We start from the raw sequence: 7,188 nt of genomic DNA on the forward strand, positions 1-7,188 counted from the left end.
GAGTGCGTATGTGTATATATGAGAGGAGATCGCTTATTTTGTTATTCTAGTCACATCGCCTGATCTGTAATAAATTATTGACTCCACAGTACCTCCACAGTTTGACGTATTGTTACAGAGCGATCGTAGACAAAAGACCAGGCGGACGATGACAAATGAAGTTTCGATCTCGAGATAAGACGGATCTGGCTCGGCGCGGCTCGGCCAGTCGGCACCTGAACCGTCTGTTTGATATTCCACCCCACGACGGCGACGCTCCTGATCCCCGCACAGTCGGCCCATTAGACCCCATAACGGCGCCGAGGCCTCCCATCGGGAAAGACTGGCGGAGAGACGGCCGGGTCAGGCGGCCGGAACCGAACCGGGTCATCGCGGCCAGGGTCCGACCCTCCGACCCTCCGAGCCTCCCCGGCCGCCCAGGCGGCTCCGAGAGGCCGCGCCGCCGACGGGCTGGCGGTCGGCGGCCGTTCGCTGACGTCGGCGCGGCTCGACGGCCGGCGCCGACCGACGGAGGCGCCGCTTCGCCCTAATTGGGCGCCGCCCGAACGGCAGGCACTTCGCCGCGTGAATGCACATGAATCAGGCGGGGACGCCCGGCGCGGCATCCTCAGCACGTGCAGCCGACGCCCCTGAGCACCTTGCCTTGGTCGGCAGACGGGAGGCTGCGGCGCCGCAGTATCGTTACGCTGCTCCGGGAACGCGGTGGCACTCGGAGGAAGCTTCACACGGAACGTCCTGAAACGCGGCTGGTGAGGCTGCTATTGCGGGCTCACTAGCACCCAGCTTAAAAAGTATATGAAATGAGATTGTGCGCGGAATCGCAGGTACCCGTCACAAGTCAGAACCTTACAGATTCACGTTTTGACGATCTGCTCTGCACAGGCGTGGTGACGTCACGCGCACACCACATTTCTTTGAAATGAGCAGTTTTTCCACTACGATGTAGTAGATGTAGTACGATGGACGGGTATGACCCAGACCTTGGCGACATTTCCGCGTTTTCGTTGCGTCTTTTGTGGCTTTTTGTTCACTGTTGTCATTCATGCTGTCAAAGTGTCCGAATGCACACATTTCCGAATTAAATCCGCACGGTTTTTCGCTAGGCCAGCTATTTTCGCTTGAGCACTAACATGGTGACTGCATGGAATAGATGGCGTCACCCCGTGTCGGCCAGGCAAAGACGCACACCGGCACCATTCCAGAATGCATCGAAACATGGAAGTAAACTGGACTCAGCAAGCATCAATGGGCGCCTGGTTGAGTTCCTGCGAAGGGGTATGACTGATGCCTTTCAAGAAAATGCCTAACTCTTGTTCCGATGCACTCACGAAAGTATGCAACTGAAACGGTCACCAGATCCTGGGAATTGTGCGCTTGCGGGAAAGTGGCCAGAAGTCCTTCATCCGGCTGGCGTGAATCACCAGCTTTAGCAATTCATTTTTGTAATGTGAGCGTGATGAGAAAATTACAGCGATCGGCAGATTAGGCCGACCACGACGGAAGTGGTGAGGCAACCGGTCCGCTTGTCCAGAGTGAAATGACGTCACCAGAGACACATGCAATCCGTCTTCAGCTGATATCTAGTGGGAAAACGCTATCTCCTTAGCTCCACGGGCGGCAACAATGGAGCATTCATTATCCCGCCATGACCGAGGGCGAGCCATGCGGAACCGATCAGCGCACACGCCACTGCGTCACAGACAGAGTAACGTGCCTCAGTCACAATGACCCGCTCGCTGAAAGGTCAATCAGCCCATCTATCGTCCGTAACCGATCTCCATGCAGGGCCCCTCCGATGTGAGCGCGGGCCCCTGGCTGGCAGACTCGCGGCGCGTCCCCCCCCCCCCCCCCTCCCCTCAGGTTGGGCCGATGTCAACGCAGGTCCCTGGCTGAAGGAAAAGGCGCGTACCTCTTCCCCAACCCCTCCACCCCTACCCGCACCCCCACTCAGACTGAGCCCATGTCAGCACGGGCCCCTGGCTAGCGGACACGAGGTGCGTCCCTGCCCCCCCCCCCCCCTCCACCACACTCAGGCTGGGTCAACACCGGCACAACAATTATGTTTGCCCTGGGGCCGAGCGCCATTTCCGGATGACACGTGCAGTTGGGACCGGCCGGTACTTTCGACCCAGAAAGGCCGCCATCCGTCCGCGGAATGGTCAATATTGTCGGACGTCCCAGTTGACGGGGAAATGGCGATGCTTGACTCAAACGAAGCACTTGGCGAAAACCCATCCAGAGTGGTTCAATATTTGATGAACACATGGAGTGAGCCATTTCGAAGTTGAAACGTTTAGTCATAAGTCAAGCGCTCCTAGCAACAGGTTCCGGAAATCGCGTAGTTGGCCCCAATTACCCCATCGATTTGGCCGCCGCAGCTGCAGTTAAACCGAGGTTCGGGTACACGACACTGTCGGATGATTTTAGATGCCACTGACGACGCCATGAGCCCTCGTTCATATTTGAGTGCCTCTTCCGCATACTTTGCTGTCCGCCTGCCCGGCGCAAGTGCGCTGCGTTGGTCACAGAACTCACTTGCTCCACCGACGGCCCCTGGACCATCGGCCGATACCGTACCCTCGAAAAAGTAGTAAGAACCCGACCGCTGCGCCCGGACACATCCGGAAAAGTTGTTCAACGCCGCCCGGCGGTAAAAGCCCGACCGCAAAAACCGCAGACAAAGCCACCGGCGCCGTCCGCTCGCCGCGCCACTCCTCGCCGCCGCGGCAAAAACGGCGCGCGCCGCGGGGCATCGCCAGCCGCCGATCTCTGGTCGGTTGTTTATTTGCTCGGTTGCATGCCGCATCGGCGCTTTTTGTGCTGGTCGGGATGTCGGGACTTTCACTGATCGTCTCCCCGGGCGCCCCTCAGAAGTGGCGCCAGCGGAGGGGAGAGTGCGTCGATTTGTCACACGCTGCGCTGCGTTCGTCGTTCAGCGGTGCGAGGCTTGCATGACTTTTTGGCAGGGGGTATTGGGCTGAATCATTTCTTCCGGGTGGGGTATCTGAGGAACGCGTGGAAGGGATAGTGAGGGCTACGGAAAGAGGTCCTAACCGCAGCTTCGGGAAGTTAAACCGATATGGAAGAAACGAAAGACTCAGAGCTTTTAGGTATGATATCCCGCAGCCACAAATAGTGGTGCAAAAAGAACACAACATGGCGTGCTTGTGGTTAACCTTAGACTTCAACTTTATAAAGATCAAATACAAACTGCCATCGATAAAAATAGTAATTCGGTGAAGCTGGAAGGTTTCGGGTTATACGCCTAAACGGCATGATTCGCGAATGATGTATGTTCTGCGAAATAGACCACTGTGCCTGGATGAAAAATATCGATAATATGCTAGACCACATGATGCTTTGAGAAAAGTCTTCTGAATTTTTTAGGTCTACCTATCCAACCTTTCACAGTTTTGGAATTCTGTAGGTACGCGGGGGACGGGCATGGGGCATTTCCTTTATGACCGACTAGCATGGCGTTTGCGTCGTCTGGCTGACCAGTCCACCATAGGGATGCACCGAGACTTCATCAACTGCATGACACACCTTCGGACTACATCGACTACATTGGCTTAAGCAGCTCCTGTCTTCGCCTTGGTACGTTAGCCATGTCCTGTATGTGTGCCGTCTACGCCTCCAATCGCGAACAATAGCCTTTACAATGCATGCATTTGAAATGAAATATTATCTTATTCCCCTGCGCCAGTTTGTCATCCAGGGTCACTTGTAGCCCGACCTTAATGCTTTTTTGCGGTCGCTGTGCGGTGCTCATATTGCAACAATCAGATGTATGGCGATTTACATCGTTTTTGCACCGATGATTAATATGTGCACCGAAATTAGTTTGCTCTGAGAATGCATAGCTTTCACCCATGCTCAGGCTGCATCCAAAGACCGCAACAGATCATTTTTATGCTAAGCGCGCAACTATAACGTCATTAATTGACCCTAATGGCCAATATTGACCTGCACAATAATATATAGCTCTAATATCAATTCATATTATCTGTTTTCTAGACGTGTGAAAGCGATATCGATGCTTTCAACAAGGGCGCTGATAGACAGATCATCGAGCAGCCCATTATCGTCTTGAGGCCACCCAGGGCGGAAAACGTCGCACCAGCGGGGGGAAATGGGACGGCATTGAAGCAGCAGCAGTTCTCCTGAAGGCCCTTTTGCACAAAATGATCTGAAACGTTTGATTATTTTGGACAGGATGCTTGCGTATTCATGACGCAAGATTCTGCAGCATTTTATTTCTTGTCAACAAGAGACTGCTCCATTTACAGGTGTACTTTTGGCTCGCAGTGGTGTTTGGAGGGCCTCCGATGCTAAAAATCATGCATCAATTGTTGAAACATGCGTTACATAAAAAAATGGTTTGAAGCTTTTAAATCTTTAAGCTCTTAATTAAGTGAGTTGTTAAGTACATTAGTGCAGACATTGTGCACATAGATAAGACAGTAGCAATAGCCTTATTTCTCGGAGAAAAAACAGGAGAATGGAGCTAAAGATGCGTTGATATTTCGGCAACATGCCTTTATCCAAACGGATAGCTGAAGCTGCTGTTTTCTTTTTTCTTCTGCTTTTCGTTTCGATAAAGGTATCTTGCCGAAATATCAACGCATCTATATCTCAATTCTCCTAGTGTTTGTCCGAGGAATAAGACTTTTACTACTGCCTTATCATTAAGTTCTCCGTGTAAATCTCAGATCGTGGACCTATTTATGTGTTGTGGAGCCCGCAGCACAAGTCCATGGGTGTGGAAACTCCCAAAGAAGTGCGAGGGCGAAACTTTTTTGTCCAAGTTAATTCTTATGTCTAGCGGCAAGAGTGGCAACCCAATGTTCTCTCTTCTCCGTCTACCCCGCCACCCTTATTTCTATGCATTATTGCCGTAGAGGGTACCTAAGTAGAGGTCGCTGGACAAGGCACGTGTCGCTGGTCGCCGAATTCGAAACCTTGGGCCGTGCTGCACAACGTAGCTGCTGTGCGGAATAGGTCATATAACGACGTCCCAGGCTGACATTGCCAGCTTGCATGTGCGTGCTGCACAAGCTTAGGGCTACGAGTTCGGATGTAGGCAGCCAAGGTATCACTGGGGAGGATCGTTGTTGTTACGCCAAAAGTACAAAGCATTTATATTCGTACTTTTGAAAATGAAAGATGAAAAATGATCAATAGATGAAAACGGATGAAAGGGGAATTAAAAGCTGTAAAGTGGACAACACGTCCTTTTTTGCTCGGAATAACTCTAGAAAATAAACCGTCGTACAAGGTACGAAGAAGCAAAAACCATACAGCCAAAATTTGTATCTTCCCTCGGTAAATGTCAATCTCGCTATCCTTCAAGATTGCTATTCACCTCCACGAATGCCATCAGTTCCATTCATCACGTGAGGGGAGGGTGACGCACCCTCCCCCTTAACTTGGTCGTGCTTACAGCGTCTCCTCAGCGGATCCGCCATCACCGCATGCAAACTGAGTACAGAGAAGACGGGCCGAGAGTAGCAGTTACGGCGATGAGAATGCTGCAGATGTGTGGATGTGGGGCGAGGCAGGGGACCTCATGGCCTGTCAGCCTTGTCACCCTCGAATGCAGCCGTGCTCTCTCGCGAAGAGCACCATAGCGTTCTGGAAGATTATCAAGTGCAGCGCTGTTACTGCTCTCCTCCGAGTATTTTCGGTTGCAAAGACCTGCAGATATCCGCGTTCGCCTCCTCCGTTTTTGTTGTTGTATTTATCGATCTTGCTTGGCACATGGGGTAATTTCTCATATCTTAACGAAATGAGCTGGAAAAATGACGAGATCTACCCACTGTTGCACAGAAAAACAGATTTCGTCCCGAATTCGATCAGCTTTCTTCTAAAAGTGGTAGGATCGTCCCCCCCCCCCCCAACACACTCAACTGAAAAGGAAACTTTATCCCTGCTTTGAGCCCTCTATTTTGCCCTCTCTTTGTTCTCCGCCGCTCGTGTTCTCCCATCCTCCCCTCCCCCGCCCTCCTCTGGGGCTCGTTGCCCCAGGTGCCGCGCCTCCCAGGCAGAGCAGCGCACCTGGGCCGGAACACCGGCTCGGCGAGCGGCGGCGGCAGCGGCGGCGGCGGCGGCGGCGGCGGCGTATGCGACCAGCGCGGCGGCTGGCCGGCGCGCGCGCGTCGTGACTTGCGCCGGCGTGCCGCCCGCCGCCCAGCCCGGGCCGCGCGCCGCACAGCCGTGCCGCCCTACCGGTCAGGGTGCCACTGAGCTGGCGCAGAACTGACGCGGGACATTCCAGGGAGCGCCGCAGCCGCCGAGTTACGGCGACAGTAACGTGTGCTGTGCGCGAACAACGAGCCAAACTTGAAATGCTGCTCGAAGCCAAAGAGTGGCCAGACCAATAAAAACCGACCATGTCAAAATAAACTCCATCAGCTTTCAATCGCAGGTCATCTCGCAGGAGAAATATCATGCTCTCCGCCGTCCCTCGGCCGCTGCTTGCAGTATTTGCACCGACGGCGGCCGCGGCGCCGAACCGTTCAGGGGTAGCGGTACGCCCTCCGCCGGCCGGCCGACTCATTACGGCTCGGGATGCCGTGCCTGAGCAGCGTCCGGAGCGCTGGCATGTGGTCGAGCTTAACGACAGATAAACGTGGCCATCATGAGCGTTCCCGGCGTTCAAGCGTACCAGCCGGGCCGGCACGAATGCCCTGTCGTGCGGTGGTGATGGAGAAGTGCGTGCTCGCATGTGACGCATGCGGTGAGCAGCGAGCACGCCCGCGAGGACAAACAAAACGGACGTGTGTAACGGTAAGAGCCGGGGAGCACCGAGGACATGCCTGGACATTCGGTGATAGGTGGGCGGCCTGTTGAGCTTGCGCAGAGGGCAAGAGGGAAAGAACGCTGAACAGAGTGGCGTGCGATGCAACGTTCTGTGTGGATCCTTCTGTCGGAGGATAGCCCTCAAGTTTCCACGGACCAGCCCAGTCTGACCAAACCGATCCGTAATAAGGTCACTGCTTGACCCAATGGAAATCGCACATGATTTTGCTGGTTAGCCAATTTGTTCATTCTGTAACATGGAGTCAGACGACTAGTTCACAATGATAAGCCATGAACAGTACATATTGTCAGCACATTATCTTGCCGTTCATTTTCCAGCGAGCCACCATGTAATTTATGCCCTCTAGTTTGCGGGGCTGCGTACCT

The sequence above is a fragment of the Pollicipes pollicipes genome, unplaced genomic scaffold (genome assembly GCF_011947565.3).
Source record: "Pollicipes pollicipes isolate AB1234 unplaced genomic scaffold, Ppol_2.1 Scaffold_4881;HRSCAF=5763_pilon_pilon_pilon, whole genome shotgun sequence".
NCBI lineage: Eukaryota > Metazoa > Arthropoda > Thecostraca > Pollicipedomorpha > Pollicipedidae > Pollicipes > Pollicipes pollicipes.